At 40.6% G+C, this 26,911-nt stretch overlaps 1 protein-coding gene across 2 annotated transcripts in view; it reads left to right on the forward strand.

The window, feature by feature from the left end:
- The window catches only part of HECW2 (HECT, C2 and WW domain containing E3 ubiquitin protein ligase 2), a 238,926-nt gene that overhangs the window by 59,053 nt on the left and 152,962 nt on the right, over positions 1-26,911 (forward strand). The window contains exon 1 of one of the 2 annotated variants that reach the window (XM_010381608.2): positions 11,240-11,571. The exons of the other annotated variant lie outside the window; for it this stretch is intronic. The gene's annotated coding sequence lies outside the window, so the exon portion shown is untranslated. Of the gene's footprint in view, positions 1-11,239; positions 11,572-26,911 lie in introns of those variants that run through there. 2 annotated transcript variants of the gene reach the window in all.

Raw genomic sequence — 26,911 nt, forward strand, 5'->3', positions numbered from 1 at the left:
GGATGAACGCCATCTACTTTTACAAAGATGTCCTGTGATTTTAGTTATATTTGCTCCACTTAACCTTTCCCAAAGTGATTGCTGAAACAAATGTATGTAGTACACTAAAAGAAATTAACATAATTATAATTCCTTTGGTTAATTGAAAACAGGCGATTCTTTTTCTCCAAAGATGTTGCTTGAATTACAATCAAAGTACTGAATTTGAGCATGGTTTGGGCATGTCAGATAACCTAGATCAAGGAGACACCAGAGGTCAGTTCATCTAGCCAGATGCCTTCCTGGTGGACTATCCTTTATCTATTTAGTGTACTTGTCAGAGTGAGAAAATTCCAAGAACTTCGCTAGATTTTATTTCAGTGATTTAGAGTCTTCCTTGTTAAAAATAACAACACTCATATCTGAGCTTTTACTGCAGCAAGCATGGACTCTGCACTAGGCCCTATGCTGCTGACTTTATGTAGTTTCACAATCCTCTCAAAATTGTACTGGCTGTGCCTCGTTATCCCAATTGTACAGATGTGAAAACTAAAGTTTAGGAAGTTAAATCACTTGGCCAACCTCACACAACTAAAAAGGTGTCCATTTTTGGCCACAGAACCAAAGCTGTCCTGGACAGCCTACAAGCTGTCAGAGAGTTCTTAGCCATATAGTTAACTGATTACATGAGAAAATAGCTTAAATTGGGTTTCTAAAAAAATGTTAAGCAAATATAATGAACAAATTTAGTGTGCATCAGAAATTTAGTAAGCATCAGAAAGCAAATTTGGACACTTAATGGTTGACTTCCTAACTCTTCTAAAAGGGGGACACAATTATGTAGGGAGGAAAAAATCCTCGTTTTTATTCTTCCTGGCTAGAGATCTTGGCAGCTGGGAAAGTGGTTGCTATTATTGTGACTTTACCCATTGTATGCACAGATTCATACTTCCAGGTTCTCCATCCTACACCTTTTATAAACACCATGTTTAACTTGGAAAGGGAAAATGTTATTCTTGGCAACACTTGTATACCAAAAGTAGAAACTGTAGGGGACCACCAAAGGATATATCAACCAGGAAGCAGAAACCGTAAAGAATATATCTAACATTTAACTTTAATACTGTTTACAATGCAGGTCTTCAACAACGGAGAAAATTAGGATTCAAAGTTTACTAGGAGGCAGGGAAACCACAAAATGAGATCCATGTCCCATGTATTTATGACTAGAATAATTTACTGATACTTTGTGCTTCTTATTACTGTTATCATTGCCACATATCAAGAAAATCATTAGATAGTTGATAGAGAGCTGGCATTAAGATGAGCAAAGCAGTTAAAAGGACCTGCTTTTTGAGAATAGCCTGAGACCATAGTTTCATGTTAGCAAAAATACATAGATAGGGTACAGATATTAATACAATCATAGCATTCGTCACTGAATCCTCAAATGTTAAGACTCGAGGGTCTCTTTGAAAATTAAAAGAAAAATAAAAGTGAAAAAGTACTGCTTTACACTGTTGAAAGTAAACTTTTAAGAAATGTTACTAAAATGTTATTCTAAAAGGGGATACAAGCTAAAAAGAGGTTGGTAGATTCACAGAAAACAGAGATCATTCATTGCTGACAGATTCACAGTAAGTAATTATGAGAAACTGAGGATATTCACTTTTGTGTTAAAATCCTGGGTTAGGAGAGGCTCATTGGACTAACCAAGAAGGCCAGTTATTCTCTGTAGAGTTCACCAGTGCTTCACTGACTACCTGTGGACCCATCATAGACATTGATCTTTTAGGTAAAATAGAGTAAAAATAAGCTAGTAGAAAAAGAAATGGAATAAAATATACGATCTACAAAATATGAGCCCCAAGTTTTATCATTAGATTGAATAGACATAAAATTACTCTGACAAATTTCTGTAAAAGTTTCTAAGAGCTTCCAGTCAGTTTCTAGACCTATCTCAGATTATTAACAACCAATTCGTAGACCAGCACTTGCCTGTGGTCCATATTTTGTGGAGCACTGTTCTTAGCTTAAATAGAACCTAAAACTTTGTTCCCATGTTAGTGCCCCTTTCTGTCTTCATTATTCCTGTCCTTGCTTGTCCTTTTACTATGGTCTTTTATTCTTTATTTAAAAGTAGATTGAACATAATAATTGTGAGCTGTTAAGGTAAGAGACACAGTACAGGTACAGATGTATGTCTGTTTTTGAGTTTAATAAAATGAATATGCAAAATCAAAAATGACATGTACCTATATGTGTACATTAATACATGGTCTATTGGATTTTAAGACTCTACACCATTGTTTCTTGGAAATGTGATTCAAAGAGTACTTGTGTCAGAATTAGCTGAGGTAACTGTTTAAAAATGCAGACTTTAGGGGGCAGAGCAAGATGGTGGAATAGAAGCCTCCACTGATTGTCCTCACCACAGTAACACCAAATTGGATGACTCTCCACACACGAAAAAACACCTTCATAAGAAGCAAAAATTGGGTGAGCAATCACAGTATCTGGTTTTAATTTCATATCACTGAAAGAGGCACTGAAGAGGGTAGGAGAGAGAGTTTTTCATTGCCGACACCACATCCTCCCATCCTCTAGCAGCAGCGAGTGGCACAGAGAGAGAATCTATGTGCTTGGCGGGGGGAGAATGCAGCATTGTGGGACTTTGCATTGAAATGCAGTGCTGCATTGTCACAGCAGAAAGCAGCACTAGGCAGAACCTAGCTGGCACCCACAGAGGGAGCATTTAGACCAGCCCTAGCCAGAGGGGAATCACTCATTCTAGCAGTCAGAACCTGAATCCCAGCAAGTCTCACCACCATGGGTTAAATCGCTCTGGGGTCATAAATAAACATTAAAGGCAGTCTAGGCCACAAGGACTGCAGTTACTGGGCAAGTCCTGGTGCTGTGCTGGGCGTGGAGCCAGTAGACTTTGGGGGCATGTGACCTAGTGAGATACCAGCTGGGGTAGCCAGGGGAGTGCTTGTGCCATCCCTCTCCCACCCCCAGGAAGCACAGCTCATGGTTCCAAAAGAGACCCCTGCATTCCACTTGAGGAGAAGAGAGGAAAGAAGAAAGAGGACTTTGTCTTGCAAGTTGGATACCAGCTCAGCCATAGTAGGATAGAACACCAGACAGAGTCTTGAGGCCTCCCTTCCAGGCCCTAGCTCCTGGATGACATTTTAGACACACCCTGGGCCAGAAAGGAACTCACTTCCTTGAAGGGAAGGACTCAGACCTGTCAGGATTCATCACCTGCTGACTAAAGAGCCCTTGGGCCCTAAATAATCAGCAGCAGTACCCAGGTAGTACTCACCATGGGCCTTGGTGAGACTCAAAGTCATGCTGGCTTCAGGTATGACCCAGCAGATTCCCAGCTGTGGCAGCTAAGAGGAGGGACTCCTTCTGCTTGAGAAAAGGAGAGGGAAGAGTAAGGGGACTTTGTCTTACTGCTTAGGTACAAGCTTGACCACAATGGGTGAGGACAGTACTCACTGGTGTCCTCAGTTCTAGGTCTTGGCTTTTAGATGGCATTTCTGGACCTACCCTGGGCTAGAGGGGAGCCCACTGCTCTAAAGGAAGAGTTCCAGGCCTGGCATCATTCACTGCAAGCTGACTGAAGAGCTTTGTAAGCCTTGACTGAATATCAGCAGTAGCCAGGCAGTGCTTACCATGGACCTAGGGCAGTAGTGGCCATAGGGAGAAATGCCTCTGTTTGTGGAAAGATGAGGGCAGAGTGAAAGGACTTTGTCTTGTGGCTTGGGTGCCAGCTCAGCTGCAGTGGAATGGAACATCAAGTAGATTCCTAAGGTTTCCTACTCTAGGCCCTGGTTTCTAGATGGCATCTTTAGGCCTGCCCAGGACTGGGGGGATTTTGCCACCCTGAAGGAAAATACACAAGCTTGGCTGGCTTTGTTTTGTGCTTATTGTAGAGCCCTAGGCCCTTGAGTGAACAGAGGTGGTAGCCAGGCAGTGGTTAACATGTGCCTTGGATGAGACCCAGTGCTGTGCTGGCTTCAGGTCTGACCCAGTGCAGTCCCAGTGGTAGTGATAACAGGAGTCTGTGTGTCATTCCTCTCTTAAGTTCAGAGAGCTCATCAGAGACACACACACACACACAGAGAGAGAGAGAGAGAGGGAGAGAGAGAGAGAGAGAGAGAGACTCCATTTGTTTAGGAGGAGTAAGGGAAGAGAACAAGAGTTTCTACCAGGTAATCCACGGAATTCTTCTAGATCTTATCCAAGACTACCAAGGTGGTACCTATAGGAGTCTGCAAGAGTCACACTGTTACTAGGCTTGGTATGCCCTGTAATGAAGATGTGGCTGCAGTGACCAAAAACTTAAGATCACAACACCCAAGTCACTTAAATATCTGGAATACCTTCAAAGAAAGACAGGTACAAACAAGCCCAGACTCAAAGACTACAATAAATACCTAACTCTTCAATGCCCAGACCCTGAAGAACATTCACAAGCATCAAGACCACCCAGGAAAATATGACCTCACAAAAAGAACTAAATAAGACACCAGTGACCAATCCTGGAGAGGCAGAGATTTGTGATCAGTCAGACAGAGAATTCAAAGTGACTGTTTTGAGGAAACTAAAAGAAATTCAAGTAAACAAAGAGAAGGAATTTTGAATCCTATCAGGTAAGTTAAACAAAGAGCTTGAAATAACTAAAAAGAGTCAAGCAGAAACTCTGGAGTTGGAAATGCAACTGACATACTGAAGAATGCCTCGGAAACTCTTAGCAGCAGAATTGATCAAGCAGAAGAAAGAATTAGCTTGAAGACAGGCTATTTGAAAATACACAGTCAGAGGAGACAAAAAAGAGTAAAAAAGAATGAAGCAGGCCTACAAGATCTAGAAAACAGCCTCAAAAGGGCAAATCTAAGTTACTGGCCTTATTCAGGAGGTAGAGAGAGATAGTGGTAGAAAGTTTATTCAAAAGGATAATAACAGAAAACCTCCCAAAACTAGAGAAAGATATCAGTATTCAAATACAAGAAGGTTATAGAACACCAAGTAGATTTAACTAAAACAAGACTACCTCAAGACATTTAATAGTGGAACTTTCAAAGGTCAAGGATAAAGAAAGGATGCTAAAAGCAGCAGGAGAAAAGAACATACAATGAACTTCCAATATATCTAGCAGCAGAGAAATACACATCAAAACTACAATGAGATATCGTCTCACCCCAGTTAAAATGGCTTTTAAAATGCTGGCGAAGATATGAAGAAATGGGAACCCTTGTACACCTTGGCAGGAATGTACACTAGTGCAACCACCATGGAAAACAGTTTGGAGGTTCCTAAAAAGTGAACATTGAACTAACATATGATCCAGCAATTACACTGCTAGGTATATATGCAAAAAAAAGGAAATAAGTATGTCAAAGAGATATCTGCACTGTTTGCTGCAGCACTGTTTACAATAGCCAAGATTTGGAAGCAACCTATGTTTATATCAACAGATGAATGGAAAAAGAAAATGTGATGTATATATATATGTATCATGTACACACACACATATATTCACACACACACACACACACACACACACACAATGGAGTACTATTCGGCCATGAAAAAGAATGAGATCCTGTCATTTGTGACAACATGGATGAAACTGGAGGTCATTATGTTAACTGAAATAAACCAGAGGCAGAAAGACACACTTCACATGTTGTCACTTATTTGCGGGAGCTAAAAATGAAAACAATTGAACTCATGAAGACAGAGAATAGAATGACGGTTCCCAGAGGCTGGGAAGGGTAGTGGGTTGCGGGGGAAGTGCAGATAGTTTATGTGTACAAAAATATGGTTAGATAGAATGAATAAGATCTAGCATTTGATAGCACAGCAGGGTGACAACAGTCAACAATAATTTATTGTACATTTAAAAGTAACTAAGAGTATAACTGAATTATTTTTAACACAAAGAAAGGATAAATGCTTGAGGTGATGAATACCCCATTTACCCTGATGTGATTATTATGCATTGTATGCATGTATCAAAATATCTCATGTACCATGTAAATATATGCACCTACCATGTACCCACAAAAATTAAAAATTAAAAAATGCAGACTCCTAAGACCCATCCTATACCTACTGAATCACAATTTCTGTGGTTTGCTCTATGGAGTCTGAATTTTAAACATGAGTCCCAGATGATTCTAAGACACAGTAAAATTTAAGAACTCTTTCAGCATGTGGGAATCTGTGTGATATGTTTAATTCTGAATCATACACTATGATGGTAAAGTATAAATGCCAATTTTGTTCACTAATGTGAATCTGTTAGAGTCTCTGAATGTGTTATTTCAGGAGAGCATCTCCAGGGTATATTATTGTGTTCACTGCTATATGCAAAGCATTATTGGAAAAGGGTAATGTTCCCATTTTACAGACAGAAACAACATAAATATACAGGTAAAGTAATTTTACATCCTTCTCTACTAAGTAGTTTCATCTTAATTGAAGATTTTTGCATGCTTAAAACTTATTCTTAAATTCTCCCTGGTTTATAATAATATAATTTAATTTGGAATGAAAAATAACATAGCTGAAGAACCCATTAACTGTGCATTTAAAGAGTTATAAATTGAATTAGAGAAGAGGGGTTGCATTTAAACCCCTTAATATTTCACTTGGAAACATACGTGTTTCCATTAATATGGAGTTAATGCAATGTTAACACGAAGTTCACCATTAAGGAAAAATATGATACTCATAGATATTAATATGAAATTCTCCCATGAGGAAAAATATTACATCCTAAGAGCTTCAAGACATATGCCAGTCAAATAAAGCAGATACTACTATAGCTGGGTCTTTAATTCTGTGGTAGAAGTAGGTGAAGGGAAAAGAACTACATTTATTCTAATTGGTGTATAGCTTTCAGAGTTTTTGGCACATTACATCTGCTTGTGGGTATTGATCTGTTAAACATAGATAACTGAGGGTCATTTATTTTTGTGTATGGAAGTAATGGATCACAATGCTGATATTTTGGCTTAAATGAACATTCCTAGAGGGATTTCCTTGTCCGCCTAAGATGAGGAAATCAGTCCTTTGGGTATTTTCTTCTCTTCCAAAACATATTGATAATTTGCCAGATAAAACTGAACAACCCTGAGAAAACAAGTCCTTAATTACTTTTACTAAACTCATCGTACCACATAGATTTCTCCTGAAATTGTGCAGGGTTCTGGGAAATCTCCCTCTGCACCTTTCAGCCTTGCTGTGGTGTTCTTTTGGTCAAGTTATTGGAATTCTCTGAGCTCCGTTTCCTCATCTAGGGGCTGAGGACACTTCTCAGAATTACTGTGAGAATTCTTTCAGTGGATGATTCTTAATTACTGAGCGTAATTCTTGACATTCAGTGAATGGTAGGTAGTTATTGTTGGGGGGAAGCTGTAGAAGAGTGGCAAAAGTATGGGTAAGCTTTGATGTCATACAGACCCAAGATTTGAAATCCAGCTAGTTTCTAGCTATGTGATCTTCTGTGAACAAGTCATTCAGTCTATCCCCTAGTTTTCTTAATTTATGACATAGGGATTGTTACTCTGGTTACTCTGAGGATTAAGTGAGTGTGTGTACACATTTATAGGGCCTAGCATGTATTCAGTTATTATAACATAACAAATAATAGTCATGATCGTTTTTAGTGAATTTAATGGCCTACTTTCTAAGCCAGATTTGAAAATACATGTATTTTGTACACATATATCAACTTGGGTTTAGATTTGAGATCCTACCCTTGATATTTTAGCAGCTACCTCACTTCTGTACATATTTTCAAAAAGCTCTCTGATTTATACACAGAATGATGTGTATTCCCATTGAAAGATTTTGGGAATCTGAAAATAGAGTGACAACGGGACAAGCATTCCTCTGGCTGCTTTAGGAACACAGGGTTGGAAGAAGAAGTCTCCAATAAAAATTAAGGAGCTAGGCAGACACGTGCTGTGAGGCTGCAGTAATGTATATGAGTGATGTCAGCCTCAGAGGCACGCAAAATGCAAAACACAAAGGAAATTCATAATGGGATTTTCAGGAAAAAGGTTGTTCCTTCCTGATGTGCTAACCTTGATTCTAGTTTGTGTTTTTGTACCAGCATAAAGATAGGTGGAGGAGGCACTGCTGAATTTTTCCATTGCCAATTTGTGTTGTAATCTAAGGACTATGTCTTTGCTCTTCCCTGCTTTACTCTCAATAAATATTCTGCAAGCTTTGGAAAATGAGCTACTTTAGTTAAATGATGTCTTTAATTGTGTATAATTAATCCATTCAGCATCCATAAATCACATTTCTACCCATGGACATCCTTGCTAGATCAGTAGCTTTGAATGTTGGAAACTGTAATAATCAGTTGGGCTTGCAGTAGGAGATCTGATGGAAATGGGAAAGATGATTGGGGGATAATTTCCATTCCTTCATTCTTAAGCTCCCCTTTCTCTCCTTTACATCAATTCTTGAAATTTCTAGATGCTATTCTCCTTCACCAGCCTCATCCCTTCAGAGCGTGGTTCATATGCCAATGCCTTGAGTGAGCTTTCTCTTTTTCTCCTGACCACATCGTGTTGACGGCCCATCCATACTCTGAGGATGATTTCTTTTTCCTTTGTAAGTGTGTGTCATAATTGTAATTAAAGAATTCATTTTATATTTATTTAATGTTTTACTCTCTAAAATATAAGCTCTGTGAAGGCAAGGGCTATGTTTATTTTGTTCATAGCTACCTTCCAGTGCCTAGCACCATATGATATCATAGTAAGTAAAAACATAAGAGTGTTTTGTTGATAAAAAGTTGTTACTAATGTGCTTCCCCTTTTTATTTGTTGCTGTTGGTTTTGCTCGACTTTCACCACAACGGGGTGTGGTTTGGAGAAAGGAAAGCATATGTGAATTTATGATACTCTGGATATACCTTCTCAATATAATCATTTACTATGATTTTAAAGTAGTACTGGCTAAATTACTTGTGCTTAAAAAATTACCATCCCAATGAAAGAATACATGTGTGATGGCTTGAAATCGAAGCTCCAACATTCATCAACCACTGTTGCCCTGCCTTTTAGTTTCTTTCTTGGTTAGCCGGGAAATCTAATTCCATTTATGATAGTGTCTTATGCTGGGGGGAAGTAGGTTTTCTCCATATAGAAAAATAGATTGTCACATGTAGGCATTGGTAATACAAGGGTGATCCAGAACCTAGAGTGCAGGTAAAGTGTTGTATGTACCAAATGTTATGGTATTTGGAAGGCAAAGAATCATGGCTTGCAGGACCAGAGTGGTAGGAGCAGCAGGTGGGATTCAGAGACCAGGGAGTGAGTGATAGTAACGGCTGCACCATAAGCAGTGTGGGTGAGTCTCTCTTCTACCCAACGGAGAGTCTGTTGGGCCATAACTAGAAAGTAGTCAAGAGCTCAAGATTACATACTCTATCCCTGCCTGGGGATAAAAACAGAGAGGCTTACGTTGTTAAGAAGTCTATTTGTTGTACATAGGCTATAGCCAACTTTGATGCCAAAAAGAGGAAATATATTTATTCTTTCTGGATTTCTTATTCTTTCTTTTTCTCCTTTATTTTTCTTTTTTAGAGACAGGATCTCACTCTATTGCTCAGACTGATTTGCACTGGCAGGATCGTAGCTCACTGTAGCCTCGAACTCCTGGGCTCAAGCGCTTCTCCCACCTCAGCCTCCTGAGTAGCTGGGACTACAGGTGCATTCCACCATGCTGAGCTAGGTTAAAAAAAAGTTTTTGTAGAGATGGTGTCTCACCATGATCTTGAACTCCTGGCCTCATGCGACCCTCCTACTTTGGCCTCCCAAAGTGCTTGGATTGTGGGCGTGAGCCATGGTTCCTGGCCTAGATTTATTTTTCTTATCTCCCAATGGTGACTGAGCCCACTGTGGATCCATTGGCCACCTAAGTTAGTGAGGTTGCTGGTGTTTTCAAGAGTGTTATTTGAGGAAGGCAGAGTATCTTAAAAGAGCTCGGGTTTAAGTGTCTTTCAGATGAGACTTCAAATCCTGGCTGTTATCACTTGTTCTCGGTGAGCCTCAGTTTTATCATCTGTAACATGGGCCTAATGACACTACTGACCTTATTCTTATAGCACAGTGGCACTCATTTGATACTATTTTAAAAGTATCTCCTATGTGTCCCTGGCACATAGTTGCCATTCTGAACATACTTGCTATTATTGTTGTTTGCTAGGATGCTGGAAAGTCATAGTGATTTGTTCTAAAACTGGGCTGGGTTTACATGTCCAGAAGAGGCCTGGACAGGGTGATGGTGATCCTGGAGTGCCTGGCTTGCTATGTTCACTCATCCAATTCCAGAATCAGCCCAAAGCTCTGTGGCCCTTCGAAGTTTCAGGGCAAACTGTGTCTGGGTTAAGGGAATAATAGAGAGGTAATTGCAGCCATCAAATGTAGTGTACAGCTTAAATCTAGTTTGCATCTTTTCACAGCAAATGTACTTGACATGTAAGACCATTTTGTCTAGTTTTCCTGGAGGTTTGCTGGAGAGAGATGGTCTTATAGCCTTTGATTACATTAAACCAGCACTTTGTAATTGCAACTGCTGACCCAGGTGGGCTAACAGCTTCAGAAAGCCCCTTTCTCCATTAAAGAATGATGGATCTGAACTGGGGATTTCCCTACCCCAACTCTTTCCAGTATAAGACAAGAGCATTAGCTAGATTGATGATTGTATCTATTTTCACATTAAAAGTCAGATTTGAAAATAACTTCTGAATTGATAACTGCATGTTTGGATTTTCGTTAAAGCTATAATACATTTGAAAAATCTTTAGTCCATTTTCACAGTTTGAAATCACAAGTCCACAAATTTCACTCTGGATTAGTTAAAATACTGTAAGCCCATTTCAGTAACCTAAGTGAATGCTATGTCTGATTTATGGTAATGGTAAGTTGGAGTTCTCAGGTAGTGACCACTGTATTCTGAGTAAATCAAATAGCAAGCTCCCCTTTCTGTGATTGCAGTCAGCTTGTCTGACATCAGCCCAGTCTGTGTGTGTGTGTGTGTGTGTGTATACACATAACTCATTCTTTGGAATTCTCCCATGGAAAAGCAAAGGAAGGAAGCTGAGGGGAGGATGGGGCGATTGCATCCTGTACCCTTTACAGGGGTGTGGCCACGACTGCCTCGGCCGAAGGGACGTGATACATTTTTTTTCACTTAGGGTGCCTGGACAGTGATAAGTCTTGATGAAAGGCAGGAGTGACTTTTATTGTCATTCGTACTGGACAGGAGCCTCTTGCTAGAGACCTGCCGGAATCCTATCTAGTATTTCATTTCTAGAACTTTGGGGGAAGAGGAAGAGAAGCAGGAGCATCCGTGAAGTGGACCTGCAGAGCTTTCAAAGCCACCTTAGAACTCCAGACCTGCCTTGACCTCAGTTCAGCTCTGGCTGCTTCTATGAATGAAACTGCCACATGGGTTGGCCAGGTGTATGATTTTAAGGAGAATGCCATATTTCTTCTTGCTGCTCCCTAAGTCTCATTTGAATGATGGATTTTAAAACCTTTGGGATTATATGAGGTAAGATACTGGAAAGTGCTGTGGAAGGAATTCCACTGTCACCTGATTTCCTTGTCCAGCTGTTTGGGATTTACAGTTTTCTCTGCCTTACACTTTGAAAAGCTCTTAAATGTGGTCCCCTCCCAGCTGGATGAGGGACAGTTATTAACAAACTATGCGGCACATTTATCACTTGATAACTGGATATAAGAGATCAGTGCTGAGATTAAAGCATGCAAAACTTTTACATATAAATAGACAGTCACCTCATTGTGAATTTTTAGGGTCCTGCTTGTTTTAAATGGATTGTGATGTTACTGTAATGTTAAGTACAGGTTCTACCTACAAGAAAATGCTTTGGAAAATTGCCTTAGGTTGAGTCTAACTAGATTTCATGGCAGGTTATCTGTCCCTGGAATAATCATGGTTTTTGACAAATTTTAAAGTTCTTCTCTCAGGGAGTGTGACGTGAAAACAGATTTACTTTTAAGGTAAATTTCATATGGGCAAGTATTCATAGACATCCATATTCTAGAGACTGTTGATTGAATGACAGTCTTAGAACAAAACTTTAACTTGAGAATAAAACCATGGTTTTTATATATTGTGGCAACTGTGGCAAACTGACCCAGTTTTCTATAGACCTCTAAAATTTGCAAGCAGAAAATTTACTTTAATTATTTAAAAACTGAAACAACTCCAGGGCAAAATTTTAGTTTTATCCTAATCCCTTACAAGTTGGTTTTATACAGTGAAATTTTTTACTTTTTGGCTATTAAATGCCAATCAGTGATTCTCAAGAGGGGTGGTGATGTTAATTTTTATTGCCATGTAGGGTGCAACTGGTATTTAGTGCCTGAGAGCCAAGGATGCTAATGTTTCTGCAATGTATTGAATAGACTCTCACAAAGAATTACTCACTAGAATGCCTGTAGTGCCCTCACTGAGCACAGTTTAGTGAAAAGTATGTTGATGATTTAGTAAAGACTTACATAAGCAGTCATCTCTGGAAAGGTAACTGATCTGATAAAGCAGTTTTGGGGAGGGACCCACAGGGAGCAGTCACTTCGTAACATTGTTCTTTAGGATCAGGAGCAATGAATGTTTCAGAAATACTGCTCCCACCTGCTTCTTTTTGTTTTGTTTTTTTTTTTTTTACTTCTGTTTTAGGTTCAGGGGTACATATGCAGGTTTGTTATGTAGGTAAACTTGTTCACAGGGGTTTGTTGCACAGATTATTTTGTCACTCAGGTACTAAGCCTACTACCCAATAATTTTATTTGTGTCCATGAGTTCTCATCTTTTAGCTCCCACTTATAAGTGAGAACGTGCAGTATTTGGTTTTCTGTTCCTGTGTTAGTTTGCTAAGAATAATGGCCTCCAGCTCCATCCATGCTCCTGCAAAATACATGATCTCTTTCTTTTTTATGGCTGCATAGTATCCCATGGTGTATATATACTACATTTTCTTTATCCCATTTGTCATTGATGGGCATTTAGGTTGATTCCATGTCTTTGCTATTGTGGATAGTGCTGCAGTGAACATACGCAGGCATGTGCCATTATGATAGAATGATTTGTATTGTTTTGAGCATATACCCAGTAATGGAATTGCTGGGTTGAATGGCAGTTCTGTTTTTTAGCTCTTTGGGGGATTGCCACACTGCTTTTTGTGTGTGTGTGTGTGTGTGTGTGTGTGTGTTTTTTTTTTTTTTTTCAGAGACAGGGTCTCTGTTGCCCAGGCTGGAGTGCAGTGGCATGATCATAGCTCACTGTAGTCTGGAATTCCTGGGCTTAAGCAATCCTCCTGCCTCAGCATCCTGAGTAGCTAGAACTGCTGGTGTGTGACACCATGCCCAGCTAATTGTAAAAAATTGTTTGTAGAGACAGGGTTTGCTGTGTTGCCCAGGCTAGTCTCTAACTCATAGCATCAAGCAATCCTCCTATCTTGGCCTCCCAATGTGCTGGTATTACAGGCATGAGCCACTGCCCCCAGCCATTCCCACATGCTTCTAACTAATATTTTAAGGATGAGATTAGATGAGCTCCAACAAGTATTTGGTTTAGTTCAATAAGAGTAACTTCCTTCTTTAAATAAAGTTAACTGTTAGAGTTCCTCATCCATATTATATGAACTCATTAAAATCAAAGGAATAATTTACTCCTAACCAAAGGATGCTTTTGTACTGAATATTATATTTCATAATGATTATATATTTCTTTGAATTTTCAGCCTTAGGTGCAATGTAAAAGTAACATCCTACAGGTTCTAGAGTTTCCTAAACTTCACCTACTATTAAAAGAGATTATCTTTGAGTGCAAGCTTAATGTATGCATTTTGTTTGTTTGTTTGTTTAAGATGGAATCTCGCTCTGTTGCCAGGCTGGAGTGCAGTGGCACCATCTTGGCTCACTGCAACCTCTGCCTCCCAGGTTCAAGTGATTCTCCTGCCTCAGCCTCCTGAGTAGCTAGGACTACAGGCACCTGCCACCACTCCCAGCTAATTTTTGTATTTTTAGTAGAGACGAGGTTTCACCATGTTGGCCAGGGTGGTCTTGAGCTCCTGACCTCATGATCCGCCTGCCTTGGCCTCGCAAAGTGCTGGGATTACAGGCATGAGCCACTGTGCCTGGACTGCATGGTATGTTTTAAATAATTAGAGGAAAGAAAGGAGGGTCTGTAATCAAACTGCTATTATCATTCCTGGTAACTCTTTACACACATGGTGACAAGGTAGAGATTCTCAAGTTGAACACTGTATTCAAGATCCTGGTTTCATTATGTAGGGAGATGAGGGCATCTCCATCTGGTTCCTTATCAAGCCAGGCCTGAAGCTCATTGACAGAATTTTAAGCTTTGAGTGACCGTCCATTCAAGAACTAGGCAGCATTGAGATACTACGTGTGAGATACTGTGCTATGCTCTTAGTGGCATAGTTTACAATCACCGTACAGTAAGGACTTCACCCGTGCTGCTTGTTCTTTCAGCATCTGTGGATTAAGAAAGCAGAGTTTCAAGAAACGTAAATGAGCATGCTTTTGTTTTAATTTATGCATATTTATGAGAAATTAGAATAAAATAAATTTTAAAAGTAAAAGCTAAGGAAATGAAGTTGGTGAATTGTGCTTTTGAGTACTCAAATGAAAACATAACTCCCTTTAAAAGAAGGAATAAATAGGGTTTCTTTTTTTTTTTTTTGAGACAGAGTCTTGCTCTGTCGCCCATGCTGGAGTGCAGTGGCGCAATCTCAGCTCACTGCAACCTCCGCCTCCTGGGTTCAAGGGAGATTCAAACAATTTTCCCACCTCAGCCTCCCAAGTAGCTGGGATTATAGGCACCTGCCACCATGCCCAGCTAATTTTTTGTATTTTTAGTAGATACAGGGTTTCACCATGTATCTACATGGTCAGGCTGGTCTTGAACTCCTGACCTCAAGTGATCCACCTGCCTCAGCCTCCCAAAGTTCTGGGATTACAGGTGTGAGCCACCATGCCTGGCCCGAAATAGGTTTTTAAAACTCGTATGTTTAGCTCCTGATATATGCCAGGTTCACATACTATACTCGTGTACTCCTCACAGCTTTCTGACCTGAAGTATGATTACTGTCATTTTATAGATTAAAAAAAAAACAGAGGCTATGCAGTTTTCAAGACTTGCCCAAGGTCATAAATCCAGCGAATGGGAGAAATGGAATTTAAACCCAAATCAGCTGTTACCTAGCAGTGGCAGCCTGGCAACATCAGTATCAAGTAATGTGTTATTCTCATTGCACCTGTAATGTGTGATATATACATAGAAGAGGAAAACATACTTTTGTTGGTGTATTAGTCCATTCCACACTGCTATAAAGAACTTCCCTGAGACTGGATAATTTATAAAGGAAAGAGGTTTAATTGACTCACAGTCCACATGGCTGGGGAGGCCTCAGGAAACTTACAATCAGGGCGGAAGGTGAAGGCGAAGCAAGCACCTTCTTCACAAGGTGGCAGGAGAGAGAAGCTAGCAAAAGCAGGGAAAACTGCCTTACAAAACTGTCAGATCTCATGAGAACTCACTAGCTATCACAAGAACAGCATGGAGGAAACCACTCCCATGATCCAATGACCTCCCTCCCTCGACATGTGGGGATTACAAGTCCTTCCCTTGACACATGGGGATTACAATTTGAGGTAGGATTTGGGTGGGGACACAGAGCCAAACTTTGTTGGTAAATAAAGCTTTATGTAGACTGAACACCAGTGGTATAGTAAACATATTGCATTAAGGGTTTCACTGAGCTACGAAGTGATGGAGAATCAGAGCTTTATATTTGACTGATTAAAGTTGAGTGTGGGGAAAATTGGACTTTCAGGAGTTGTTTGAATAAAGAGAGGGAGGAGAAGAGCATGGTGGAGGTAGACAGTGAAATTACAGGATGGTGTTTGACTTGGAGAGAGCTTAGAGGTGGATGAGTGCCCTCCTGCCCCCACGACTCAGCATTGTTGAACTGAAGAATGTGAGATTGGGTCACAGCCTTTTGCACTAAGGTGGATATTTGTATCAGCTGTAGCTCTATCTGCACAGGTAGGATGGAGATGGAGGAGAGTCATGTCCAGGTTATGGCTCCCATGCTTGGTGGTTGGCCTGGGCATGAAGCATTGTGCATCATCCTCTCTTGCCCTTCTACAGTCTGTTCTGCACACAGCAGCCAGAATTATCATTATCATTATTTAATGCAGATCATGTCACTTCCCTGCTTTAAATCCTTCAGTGACTTTCCATTATCCTCAGAGTATGGTTTAGACAGACAGTAAGGTGTGGTGTTGAGGAGCATGGTCACCGGAGCAGGACTGAGTTCACTCTGTACATACAGTAATTCCCCCTTATCCATGGGGGATACGTTTCAAGACCCCCAGTGGATACCTGAACCTGCGGATAGTGCTGAACCATACCATACACTCTTTTTCCCTATACATATATCCCTATGATAAAGTTTACTTTATCAATTAGGCACAGTAAGAGATAAACAATAACTAATAACAAAATAGAACAATTATAACAATGTATTATAGCAAAAGTTATGTGAATGTGGTCTCTCTCAAAATAGCTTATGATTGTGATCTCTTTCTCTCAGAATATCTTACTGTACTGTACTCACCCTTCTTCTTCTTCTTGTGATGATGGGAGATGACAAAATGCCTGCGTGATGAGATGCCATGACAGCTGATCTGATAATTGAGATGGCTACTGAGTGACTGACAAGCAGGGAGCATCTACAGCATGGACCTGCTGGACAGAGAGATGATTTACATCCGGGCAGGATGGAAGGGACAATGCAAAATTTCATCACACTACTCAGAATGTGCACAGTCTAAAACTTATGAGTTGTTTGTTTCTGGAATTTTCCATTTAATATTTTTAGACTAGGGTTAACCTTGGGTAACGGAAATTGCAGAAAGTGAAACTATGGGTAAGAGGGGACTGCCGTACCAGCTTTATCATCCTAGACAAATTTCTTAACCTCTCCCTGTTTTACTTTCCTCATTGTTAAAAATTTTATAGATAATAGTTCCTACCCTAAAGGGTTGTTAGAGGTTTTTTTTTCTTTTTGTATTTTTTAGTAGAGACGGGGTTTCGCCATGCTAGCCAGGATGGTCTCGATCTCCTGACCTCGTGATCCACCCGTCTCAGCCTCCCAAAGTGCTGGGATTACAGGCTTGAGCCACTGCACCCGGCCTGGAGGTTTAAATGAGTGAATAAAAGTAAAAGCTGGAACAGCACTGGCACACAGTAAGCTCTAGAGAGTGTTATTGTTATTATTACAGTCTAGAAGCTGGCCCCTCCCTGTCTGTTTCTCTCATCTCTTCTTCTCCCAGTCTCTGCCTCATTCATGCTGCTCTGGCTGCATCACTTGGATGTTCCTTGGAACATGGTAGGCTTGCTTCTGTTTCAGGGCTTTTACATTTTTGGGTTATGCTTTTTCCCAAAATCTCCCTGTGGTTCAGTCCCCTGCTTCATTCAGGTTCCTGCTCAAATGCTTCCCTGACCAACCTATGTAAAATTGTACTCTCCTACCAACCTCTCTCCACCCCATACCCAAGCTCTCTTTCTTTAAGCCAGTTACCACCACTTGATATTACATTTTTGTTTATGTATCTGCTTACTGACTACTTTCCCCACCAGACCAAAATCTCCACCAGGACAGGGACTTTGACTCTTTTATTCCTACCCAAATCCCTGTCACTTAGAATATTGCCTAGCAGATAGTGGATGCTCAGTATATATTTGTCGAATAAATTTTTATAAATATCATTTTCTCTATCCCTTCTATAATTGCTGTTTTCATTCTGTCTTTGAGGCTTAAACTGTTCTTTTCAACTCTCTTTGGCCTGTTACACTTGTCCAAATTATCCAAATGGAAAAAGAGCATTTACTCTGCTCTTTGTTATGAAAGTTCTTTGACAGCAGGAAGTCTTGTTCTGATACTGTGAGTCTTGTTACAGGGAATAGGATTGAGGCATTTTATCATCATGTCATAGAACATTCTTGAAGGGCCTAATGTTGGATCTTGCGCTAAGGTGTTTACTGAGCTACCAAATGCTGGCCATACTTCACCATTTAAAAGGGCTTGGGTTTACATATTCATTATAAAGCATAATTGCCAAAGGAAAGTAGTCATGCAAGTATGATGGGGAAAATCATGTACTGACAGCAGTTGTGTACTTGAAAGAGACTTCGGAAATCTTTAAGTCTCAAGTTTTACAAAGAACACCTCATTCGTGCTAACAATTTTATCATGAAATTGGATGCAGCTATTGCAAATGCCTTATTCTATTTTCACATGAGATTTATCATAAATTTTACAATAGCCACCATAAATTATAAGTTTTTTGTTTGATGTAGGTAAGCCTTTAGTAATTTTCCATTTGAAGCATTATCAAAGAATTTGAATTATCGCAAATCCTATGTAGTAAACCATTCAGTTGAGGGGAAAAATCTTAATTTAGAAATGCCCTGAAAGCCCTTGTCAAGAAGGAACTTTAAGATATTTCAAAGGCCTTACTCAAAACTGGTTATGTGATCTTAGGTAAGCTTCTTAATCTTTTTTGTGTTTTGGTGTGACTAACTCTAGGATATAAACAAAGTTGAATGTCACATCAGCAGTGTGGATGAATTAAGTGTGAATGTTAATTGGAAATTATTATTATAAAGATCCAGAGTTTAAGCTGGTCTTGTGGAATTTGCTTGATAATGTTTACCAAGAATTTGCAATGTTGTCCTTGTTTTTCCCTATACTGAATAAGATGGAGATCTCTTTAAAAAGGCTTTGTGTGTTCCATGGTATTTTATTTCTCTTTTGTATATTTTAAGAATATAGTACTAATATTAAATTAATATAATATAATCAAAAGAAGATACCAAGATACTGATGCAGGATTTTTCTCGGCCCCTGCAGGAGTCACCCTGTCTAGTCGGCCCACCGGGCCGTTTAGCTTGCAGTCCAGTGTGGATCCTGGGGCTGCTGCGACTGTGTGCTCAGCCCCTAGTGGAAGCGGGTATGTGAGCGAGCGAGTGTGTGGTCTGGCTGGCCATTTCAAGCACTGGTGCAGTGGCAGGCTCCGTGCAGAGCTTGTGGCTGGACCAGTCATATCACCCTAAGGGGAATGCAGTGGGGCCTAGGCAGAGGTGGCCACAACCCTGAAGCCTCAGAAGGGGTGTTACAATGTGGTAATTAGCTCTTTTAGTCCCACTGTCTGCAGCCTGACTGATGGTAGTGTGTTAACAGCCCAGTTAGCTCCTTGCGCCACTCTGGCCCATGGCTCCGGGGCCGGGGGTTGGCCCTGGTGTTGCTTCTTGTTGCAGAGGGCCACAGTATTAACAGCCTTCTGAGTACCTGCATTCAGTGGGTCCTGAATTCTTGCCCCACGTCCCAGAAGAATGACATCACACTGACAATCGAAGGGTGATGAGGTCGGAGAATTATATTGAGCAATGAAACAGCTCTCAATGGAGAAGGGACAGAAAGGTGGTCTTTCACCCTAAGTCAGGTCATCTATCACCCTAAGTCAGGTTGTCTCTCCCAGTATGGCTGAGTCTGGGGTTTTTAATAGGCATAGGATGGGGGAGGGGCAGATCATAGGCAGTATTGGAAAAGGCAACATTTGATTGGTTTAAAAGCATTATTCAGAAAAAACCATGAGGAAAGGGTGAGCAAACACGAACAGAGGTTCTCACTCTGGATCACATCCTTCATCCAGAACCAGCAGCCTGGTCTTTCAGCCTTCAGGCTGTTTTTGGCTTGAAGGTGGCATTTCACCAGGGACTCGCCCCTATCTACCTAGGCATTTATCTGCCTCTTGTCGCTATCAATATCTTTCATTCAACCAAATGTGAGCACCTACTATGTGTCAGGTTTTATTCTAGGCACTTGGGATGCATCAGTAAACAGAATAGACAAAATTCCTTGACCTCTTGGTGTTTACATTCAAGAGAGGAAGACAGACAATGTATTAAAATGTGTAACTAGATTCTTATAGAGTATTTGAGAAGGTGATAAGGATTATGGAAAGGAAATTGAGCAGAGTAAGATAGTCCAGTAATGCTGGAGGAAGACTTGCATTTCAAAATGAAGCAGTCAGAGTAGGCCGCATTGAGAAGGTGACATATGAGCTACAAAATTGAAGGGAGAAATTAAGCCATAAGGGTATCTGGGGGAAAGTTCCAGGTGAATATGATGGCCAGAGCAAAGTACCTGGGGCCGAATCCTGAGCACACTTTTGGGGACATCAGGGAGGTCAGTGTGGCTGGAAGGGAGTAAGGAGGGAGGCAGGGAAAGCGGGAAAGGGTGAGGTCAGAGCTGTACTTGGAGGGAGTGGTTGGCCATGTCCTGTGGGCACTGGAAGCCATCATCAACACTTTGGATTTCACTCTGAGAAAAATAGGGAGCCACTGAACAGAAGAGAGACATGTTTCTATATGCCAGTGCAACCTGTGTTTGAAATTGATTCTTTTGTAAGCCATTTCTGAACTGCTCCTTGTTATCTGATATACTGGGCCATGACTGTAACTCTTGGGAGGGATTTACTGAAATGGGTCCAAGTGTTTCTTCTCACTGGGCTGTCAGTAATTTTTTTTCCTTTTCAAATGAGTGTTTAATCAAATAGTTTAGGACCAGTTGTTTTTATCTAGGAAGTTGCTTAGCAGAGCCTCCTCCCTTTGACTAGTACATCTAGAGGTGTGAGTGTGCAGGTGACCCCTCAGGGGTGTGGTTCAGACTTGACTATATGTCACCCAGTTTGGATCTAGTGAAATATTTCACATTCTCCAGTTGGGCCCCACTCCCTGCTTGTGATACACTGCTATAGAGGATACAACAATAAAACATCTCTCTCAAACTTGGTAGTGCATGATGTGAGTTCAACAATATGCCCTGTACCTCTCCACCCTGCCAGCATTCCCTTCCAGGGTGGTGATGAGGTCCATGTCAGAGATAGTGTCTTGCACACCTTTCAGTGCACAGATATTCCCAAGGCCAGACCTTGCAGTGTTGTCATTGGCTCTTCTCAGCACGTGTTGTTTTTTTCTGCCCTGTAATGTCCTGGTGCCCATTTCTGCAATCTCGGGCACATTGTTCTCAGCAAGTCATTCTGGTGCCATTCAAGTGGCTTCAAAGCCATAGTCACCAGTAGGTGCCCTCTTAGCAGGTGGCCTGGTGGTGCCACGATTGTAATCTCTGAACATGTCAGACACGCTCTTTTCTGCATGCAGAGATTTAATGTAAAGAATTGGGCATCTAGGGAGATTGTGTTAAAAACTAATGCTAAGTTTGCAAATTCATAAGGAAGTTTGCCAGTGAATTATCCTAGTACTTAATAAAATTGGTGCTTGATTTGCTACATTCAGTGGTGAAGACCCACCCCTTTCCACAGTATAGCTCAGCTGTCAAAGTCGCCATCAGTTTTCTTCTCAGTGTTGCTCTGGGATTCCAGTAACTGGCCTGGTACGTGCTGGTAAATTTGTACCATTTTAACAGTCAAGCAGTCCCTCTGAAGGGGTGTTCTTTGCCCAGGTCTAGAATGATTATTTTGATTCAACTCCTAGCTTAGTATTGCTCTCCAATCCCAAATTCCAGATAGGCATCTAATTCCTGAGTGTACCCAGAATAAGATCAGGCATCTTTATGGTTCCAATCTCAGGACACAGTTGTTTTCAATTTATACACAAAAGGTAATTGAAAATCAATTTAGAATTTATGCCATTTTTAAAGAAAATATAGAGAGGAGATGGAATTACTTTAAAGGAAAATAAAATTTGAAAGTATTATTTTTCTTCTCTCTGGCACAGTCGGTCACATGGCATCTTCCTCAAAAAATTTCTCCTCTATTTTCAACTCCCCTGGGTTGATTGGTAGGAGGGTAAGTGCTTTGGATACTTTTTTTTTGTTTCTATTTTATTTCTAGTACCGTATGGAGGTTTTGGAGATATTTAATATAGACTTAAAAATGTTTCCAAATCTAGAATATGTTTAGATATGTCTGATATGTCTGGTCATGTTTCCTATATATTCTCTTGTTATCTTAAAAGGATAATTTTCTGGAAATCCAAGAATCATGTACAGGAAAAAAAATAATCTTTTAAAAATAATTTTCACACCCATCTCTGTGTGTGGAATATTATGGGGAAGAAAGAACTTGAAAAATAATTAAAGTTTTTATGTTTACATTATTTTAGCTTTGTGTGTCATTTTTTAAAAAAAGGAATTAGTTTTTTAAAAGATTACTCTTTATAATTACATTGTAGGTTAATATAATTATCAACTTTTCCAGGGAAGAAAAGGATAGTCTTGTGGGGCCCAAGCAAAAATGGTAACATTAACCTCTGAATTCAGCTTTAAATATGGCCACTCCTTTGTTGTTTCTGATGACCATTCATAGAACCAAAAATGAGAACTGTGGAAGGTAAAGAAATATATATGTCTAGGGAAAGGATGAGGAAACAATGTCTGGCTTAGATCTGTAGACTTCTCAAAGGAGATCTCCGTAAACCCTTTCCAAAGACACTTTAAACCCAGCAGCTCAGAACCGTATGAATCACACACAGATACCAGGATGACTAATCATTCCTCCTCTTTTTTCCTCTTTTAACAAAACATGGTTACCTTTACCATAGTAATTTTTGCATTGCAGTATATCTATGTGCCGGTCTCCCACCACTATCCTGTCAGCTCCTTATGGCAGGAAGTAGATGCTTATGATCTTCATAGTAGTCAGTCAATAAATACCTGTTAAATGAGTGACTGAATGAACAAGGTAACAAATGAGAGGGACAACAGTCAAAGACATATGCATGGTCCACAGCATTGCTGTGATTGCTCAATTTCCCTGGAACTAACCATGGAACAGAATTTTTCAAAATGTGGTCTTTATGTGGTACTTGCATCTGAATCATCTGGTTGGGGTGCTTGCTAAAATTCAGATTCCTGAGCTCAGACTCAAACCTACTAAATTCAAAATCTCTGGAAGAGCAGCACAAGAATTAGCATTTTGTTTGTTTATTTTTTTGAGATGAAGTCTTGCCCTCTTGCCCAGGCCGGAGTGCAGTGGCACGGTCTCGGCTTACTGTAACCTCCGCCTCCCAGGTTCAAGCAATTCTCCCGCCTCAGCCTCCCTTATAGCTGGAATTACAGGCATGCGCGTCCACGCCCAGCTAATTTTTGTATTTTTAGTAGAGTCGGTGTTTCACCACATTGGCCAGGCTGGTCTCAAACTCCTGACCTCAAGTGATCTGCCTGCCTCGGCCTCCCAAAGTGCTGGGATTATAAGCATGAGCCACCATGCAGGAATTAGCATTTTAAAGAAGCACCACCCACCCCCTCATTCATTGTGAGCAATGAAGTTGGGCATTCTTTGCCCTGGGGGATCAGGTAGCTAAAAGAGAAGGTAACCCGTGAGGCTGTGACAGTGAATGTGCAGGAGATGTTGGTAAGTCTGCTTATATACAGATTCTGTTTAAGACCCCTAAGTGTTCTTCCTAAAAATAATGTTACCTTTATGTTTTAATAATGTTACTAATGTTTTAATGAAGGAAAAGGGGCCCATTTCTCACCTCATTAACAAGCTCTGAGAAATTTCTCTGAGTCATTATACAGTTAGTAGAAGAGGGTTGTGTGTTGTAATCTTTTATTTCTACTCTTTGATCTCCTCGGTCCAAACACTTTGTTTCTCCCTTGAAGAAGCAGAATTAACGTAAGTAATTCCAGTGTTAGTAAAAGAATTAATTGGAATAGCCCTAAGTTGTAATTTAAAATAATAATAATAAATGAAATCACTTTGGATAAGTATCATGTTCAGGCATGGTGGCTCACATCTGTAATCCCAGTGCTTTGGGAGGCCAAGGTGGGAAGACCACTTGAGACTGTGTGCACGCGTGCACACACACACACGCACACACACTTCACTTTTCTATTTAGAGAAAATGTGTAGCCAACTAGACTTGTAAGAGAATGAAGAAGTTGTGAGACATGAAGGGATAAGCTTAATATAAACCCTACCAAACAAAATTAGATTTAGAAGGTATTTGGGTATATATGTATTAACATCTCCAATGTTTCTTTCTTTGTAATTATATTTCCACTAGGAAGTGACCTAAGAATCTAGAATATGTACTCCTGTAATATAGACTGTATTGTAACAGAAAAACAGACACTTTAATCCTCGTAGGAGAGGAAATAGGAATGAGGATGGGAAAGAAGGCAAGGAAGATAATGGTCAAAGAGCAAAGACAAAAGCACGAGAGTATGCCTCATGGAAGCTGGCAGGTTTCTAGGCTGAGTGGAAGGTCCCTCTAGAGGAAAAGGTTAAATACTAAGGTGAGAGAAAGTGACTGGTGGAGAGGAGGGGGCCACAGGCACCACTGTAAGGGGGAGTAGAAAAAAAGGCAAGAAGTAGGCACAGATACAGAGGAGATAGTAGTAGGAAGGTGGAGAAATCAAGGGAGATAAGGCCTAATGTCCTCTATAGATGCCACAGAATGCACGAGTTTAGGGACACAGAGTTCATATAGAGTTCCAATGAGGGTGGAAATTAGGTAGGGGATGTGAGGACAGAGACAGATTTGGAATAGTTTTTTTTTTTTTTTTTTTTTTGAGACGGAGTCTCGCTCTGTCGCCGGGCTGGAGTGCAGTGGCCGGATCTCAGCTCATTGCAAGCTCCACCTCCTGGGTTCACGCCATTCTCCTGCCTCAGCCTCCCATGTAGCTGGGACTACAGGCGCCCGCCACCTCGCCCGGCTAGTTTTTTGTATTTTTTAGTAGAGACGGTGTTTCACCATGTTAGCCAGGATAGTCTCGATCTCCTGACCTCGTGATCCGCCCGTCTCGGCCTCCCAAAGTGCTGGGATTACAGGCTTGAGCCACCGCACCCGGCCTGGAATAGTTAAGAGAAACGAGAAAGGTAAGTGGCCAAGTGTATCTTGGTTTTAAAGACCAGTGGCATTCGATGATTTGTCGGAACCTTTACTCGGTTAAAGGAAGAAATAAATTTATAATTACTTCTGTATTACACATGTGAGGGATTCAGAATTGTTTCTTTGATATACTTATTTATATTCAGTTATTGTTCTTTTTTTTGAGACAGGCTCTTGCTGTGTCATCTAGGCTAAAGTGCAGTGGTGCAATCATGGCTCACTGTAGCCTCAAACTCCTGGGCTCAAGGGACACCCCCATCTCAGCCTCCTGAGTAACTAGGACTACAGGTGCATCCACCATGCCCAGCTAATTAAAAAAAAATTTTTTTTATGTTAGAGACAGGGTCTTGCTATATTGCCCAGGCTGGTCTCAAACTCCTGGCCTCAAGCAGTCCTCCTATCTTGTCCTACTGAACTGTTGGGATGACAGACATGACCCACTGCACCTGGGCCAGCTATTGTTCTTACTTTGGGATGGGGGTGTTTTGCAAAAAACCAAATCACCTCATACAGGTACTAATGAGGATAAAAAAAAATAGTTCATTGAATATAGGAAAAAAATATGTTGGCGTATACAAAAAATCCATGAACAATAGATCTGAGCAGAGAAAATGCTACCACTCTAAAAAGATTCTCAGGCTAGGCCAAAATTGACTGCAACCTAAACAAAGGTGTGAACAAAAAATTTAAAGGATTAATTAAAATAGATCTTCTTGGAACAAAGAAAAGGAATGAGTCATTCTAGGCATTTCTTAGTATGATGAGCCAAGGCTGGCCATGGCTCTGCTAGCCACGGTAGGAGCAGTAGCGGTTGTAGAGATTGTAGTAGGCATTTCACAGTAATGTGAACTCTGTGTCCCTAAACTTGTTTATTTCTCAGGATTCATATTTGCAATTAAGGGTTGCTGCCACTCAATGGCAGAAGTGTTTGTATCTGTCAAGGATAATGAATTATCAGGAATATGATCTCATCAAAGAAAAATTTCCATTTAGAATAATCAGAATAGTACTTGACAAGCACCATGGTTGGCAGGGAATAATACAGCAGCTTTTCTTCCTTATGAAGGCCAAAGGGTGGTCACTGGCCGTGGCATTTGGACTTGTTTTCTGCAATCAAAACAGCCCCATCCAGCTTCTGCTCAGGGTCAGCTCATTCTGCTTCTGACCCATTTTTTTGTCATATATGGAACATTTGTGTTCTGTGTGAACTTGAATACTCATGGTACAATTTAGCCACTTGGCTTCAAAGGGCTAACTTTTATTTCTTTAAATATCACAGATTTCACCAGGCCGAGCGTGGTGCCTCATGCCTGTAATCCCAGCAGTTTCGGAGGTTGAGGCAGGCAGATCACCTGAGGTCAGGAGTCCGAGACCAGCCTGGCCAACATGGCGAAACCCCATCTCTATTTTCTATTTTGTATTTTGAAAAATACAAATATTAGCCAGGCATGGTGGCTCACACCTGTAATCCCAGCACTTTTGGAGGCCGAGGCAGGTGGATCACAAGGTCAGGAATTCGAGACCAGCCTGGCCAACATGGTGAAATCTTGTCTCTACTGAAAACACAAAAAATAAAAAAATTAGCTGGAGATGATGGCAGGCACCTGTAATCCCAGCTACTCTGGAGGCTGAGGCGGGAGAATTGTTTGAACCCGGAGGTAGAAGTTGCAGTGAACTGAGATAGCGCCACTGCTCTCCAGCCTGGATGACAGAATGAGAGTCCATCTCAAAAAAAAAAAAAAAAAAAAAAAAAAAAAGTCACCAAACAGAAATTGAATTTTTTGTTTGTTTGGTTTTTGTTTTTGGAGACAGAGTCTTGCTCTGTCACCCAGGCTAGAGTGCAGTGGCGTGATCTCTGCCCCGAGGAGCCATGTGATATCTTTCAAATCCAGTGATTTTTAAGTGATTGCCTGAGTAC

The sequence above is a fragment of the Rhinopithecus roxellana genome, chromosome 14 (genome assembly GCF_007565055.1).
Source record: "Rhinopithecus roxellana isolate Shanxi Qingling chromosome 14, ASM756505v1, whole genome shotgun sequence".
Classification (NCBI taxonomy): domain Eukaryota; kingdom Metazoa; phylum Chordata; class Mammalia; order Primates; family Cercopithecidae; genus Rhinopithecus; species Rhinopithecus roxellana.